Source organism: Manis javanica, chromosome 8 (genome assembly GCF_040802235.1).
Source record: "Manis javanica isolate MJ-LG chromosome 8, MJ_LKY, whole genome shotgun sequence".
Taxonomy (NCBI): Eukaryota; Metazoa; Chordata; class Mammalia; order Pholidota; family Manidae; genus Manis; species Manis javanica.
Window position 1 is genome coordinate 13972129 of NC_133163.1, and position 3771 is coordinate 13975899.

Sequence of the window (3771 nt, forward strand, 5' to 3'; positions counted from 1 at the left end):
GTTCTGAGAGGCAAGCAGCACAGGCTTTGGGGCTGGACTGTCCAGGGCGTGGGTTCCAGCTCTGCCATTCACAAGGGTCAGACTGTGGCAAGTTATTTGTCCTCTAGAAACCTCACATTTCTCATCTGATATGAAAATCATAATGACACCCACCTAACATGATTTTTGTGAAGATTAAGTAAGATTTGTAAAGTGCCTAGAATAAGGCCAGGCACATAGTAAGGACTCAATCAATTTGTATTACCATAAATGCCTGAAGTTCCTGCTGAGTAATCATATACAGTAAGCTTAGTATCTGTAGGGCAACCCCCTAACTGCTCCAGGGGGACACAAAAGTGGGCATTGCATTCTGGCAGGTAGATAAAACCTCTACACAGGTAACCATATATAGGGCAGATGTGCTTGAGCATATAGACTGGGTACAGAATGCTAGTATGTTTATCTACTGCTGCATACAAATTGCTCCAAACTTGGTGGCTTGAAACAACATACATTTATTACCTCATAGTTCCTATGGGTCAGGGATCTGGGCTTGGCTTGGCTGAGTCCTCAATTCAGGGTCTCTCATAGGCTTCAATCAAGGTATTGGCCAGGCCTGGGTTCTCATCTGAAGGCACAGTTGGAAAAGAATCCTTTTCCAAACTCATATTGGCAGAATTCAGTTCCTTAAGGGTTGATGGACTGATAGCCTCAGTTCCTTTCTGACTGTTGGCTGGAGGACACTGTCAGTTCCCTGCCATGTGGGCCCCTCCAACATGGCAGTGTGTTTTAACAAAGCATGCAATCAAAAAACAGAAGGAAATGGTCTCCTCAGTGCAGTGAGGGAAGCAAAACTCTCCATAGCACCTACCTTTCTGATGCTCTGAGCTGCCATCCACTGTGTCCTCCATCAACACATATGTAGAAACCAAGCCTCTCTCTATCTCCCTATGGTTTCTTCCTAGTTAGATTCTGGAAGGCGCCTGAAAGAAGCTCAGTTTAGTTTACCGTCTTCTCAACAACCAGAAGCTCTGCGTCAGTTGTTCATATGTTGATCTTAGCTCCTTTAGAAGTTGTGGTACTCTGTATAGATCTCTTCAAGTCCCTCCTGTTAATTCCATGTACCCATGCCCCAGGGTCTACAAGCTTTGCTCACAAAGTTCATATGTGTAACTTTCCTCAGAGAGCTACCCTTGATATTCTGGAACCACTTCACTCAGGTGCCTCCAGAGCCAGGAGAGCTTGGAAGCTTACAAATCCCCATGGCGGCCTGTGGCTGATGACTAGCTGGTACAGAAGTATAGAAACCTAGCTCCCTTACTTTCAGGCAGGATAAACTCTACTAGGCAATTTTTCTTGAAAGCTCCTCGAGGGTTCAGACTGAGTTTGGAACTTTACTTGAAATCATGACTTTGCCTGCCTTAGTTTTGTGCCCTATTCTGCTTTTCCTACTTCCTTACAGTTTCTCCTGGGGTAGACTGCTTAGTAAATTACTTGCACACAAATCCTCCCCTCAGGGTCTGCATCTGGGAAACCTGCCTGAGAACACTGGTGCTCTCAGTAGCCCCAGGAAGCTGACTTTAAGGACAGATTCTGGATGCCTCTTACTCACCAGCAAGATGAAAATGGAGATCCCATCCCTGGTGGTAGGTGGCATTCTTTATTTTTCTTTGTTAGAAATTCAGCGTATCTTTATATTATATAAAAGACAATGACATATGACATCTCATACTACTTAAACTTATGGACATGTATACAAATAAACCTTTAGTTATCACAATATGATAAAGCATGAAGAAAACAGAATTTTTTAAATGTACCTATTATTAATGATGGCATTCTCTGTCTTTGTGTCATTGTGGTTACTAAGACTTTCACTCTTGGTCCATTGTGATGGGACATGGATGGAAGGGAATGTACTGGCTTGCACACTGTCTCTAGTTTTTGAGATACACAGAAGAAATAGCAATCAGTAGGGCTACATGATTGGGTGGATTGGGCTTGAGCAGGTCTAGAACATACAAGTAAACTGCATGAAGTGGAGGCCCAGCCCTCTATGTTGTCCACCAACAAATGTATCCCTATCAGCTCACACCTATGGCCTCCCAAGGTGTCCTCTATGACCAGCTGATAGAAAAAAGATCCCAAGTTTGGTTCATAGATGGGTTGAATCGGTCTGTTTGTGCAAACTGAAAATGAATGGCTGCATGGTAGCCCCACCCAGAGATGGCGCTAAAGAGACCAAAGATAATCAACTGTTGTAATAGGCAGAGCTTTGGGCCTTGTGCCTGGTGACCCAATTTGTATGGAGAGAGAGGTGGCCCAAGGTAAGAATATAGACAGACTTATGGGCAGTGACAGTGACTCCACTGGTTGGTCATAGGGCGTAATTAGAAGGCAAGGGACAAGGAAACTGGGGGCAAGAGACCTATGGGAGTGGCCACTACCGGAGTGAAAATGTTTGCATTGCACAGTAGTGCCTACCAGACAGTGTTCATTTCAGAATACGCATTAAGCAACCAGGTTGGGCAGGATGACTCATGCAGTAAATGTCAGCCATGTGTCCTTAGCTACTGTCAGCCTTGTCCAATAGGTGTAGGCCTATGAATATAGTAGCTACTGTAACAGAGATGGAGGCTATGCAAAAGATGGAGTCCAGAAGCATAGGCTTATTCTCACCAAAACTGATCTAACTGTGGAATGTTTGACCTGTCGACAACAGAGACTGACTTTGAATCCCCAACACAGCACCATTCCTTGAAGATACCACCACAGACATGGTAGCAAGTTAATTATGTAGGACCCCCTTTCACCCTAGAAATGGCAGCATTTTGTTCTGACTGGGATTACTACCAGTTCAGTGTAAGAATTTGCCTTTCCCGCCTGCAGGGCCTTGGCATGATCCACTATTTAAGGACTTATAATATCTGATTTACTGACATAGGATCCCAAAAAATATTTTCTGTTCTTTTTTGGCAAAGGAAAATATGGTAATAGGCATGTGACTACAGGATCCACTAATCCACAACATACCACACCATTCAGAAACTTCTAGCATGACATATTGTAACCACCTTTTGAAGATATGGGTAGGCACTAACTTAGGAATGATACCCTGTGAGGTTGGGGCACCATCCTTCAGGATGCAGTATGTGCCTTAAACCGATAGCCATTACATTATGTAGTGTCTCCAGAGTGTTAAATACATGGGTCTGGGAACCAAGGTGTCGAAAAAGGAGTAGCCTGGCTCACTGTCACTCTCAGTGACCTTCTTGAGCAATGCATCATCCCTGTCCTCACAACTATAGGGCATTGGTCTAGAGGTTCTAGATCCCCAAAGGAAGATATTCCACACCAGGGGACACACGAAGAGTCCCAGTAAACCTAAAGCTGTAACTGCAGTGTTTTCTATCATTTTGGACTCTACGTAGGCACAGAAAACAGTTACTATACTAACAAGGTAACTGACCTTGAGCATCCTGAGGAAATAAGGCTGCTGCCTCAGAATGCGGGCAGGGAGGAGTGTGTTTGGGACTCAGCTGATCCACTGGAGTTTCTCTGGCTGTTCCCATGCTGGGTATTGACTGAAAACAGGCAATGGTGACAGCTGTTACCTGATAAAGCAGACATGGTAGTGAGGAGCTCACACCCCTCACGGACAAAGGTTTGGGTCACTCCACCAGGCAAGCTGCCTAGACTGTCAGAAGCCTAGCTGAGGATAAAAAGGGTCTAGAATGAGTGGTAGGTAAGGAGATGATGGGCATTAGCCATAACCTTGGGACCAGCTGCAGC

General features: G+C 44.8%; 1 long non-coding RNA gene across 1 annotated transcript; it reads right to left on the reverse strand.

The window, feature by feature from the left end:
• Nucleotides 1-853: 853 nt before the first annotated feature.
• Nucleotides 854-3565, reverse strand: LOC140843242 (uncharacterized). The gene is made up of 3 exons (XR_012120846.1): nucleotides 3449-3565; nucleotides 1592-1669; nucleotides 854-962 (listed from the first exon to the last, which is right to left on the reverse strand). It is a non-coding gene; the product is annotated as an uncharacterized lncRNA (long non-coding RNA).
• Nucleotides 3566-3771: the final 206 nt, after the last annotated feature.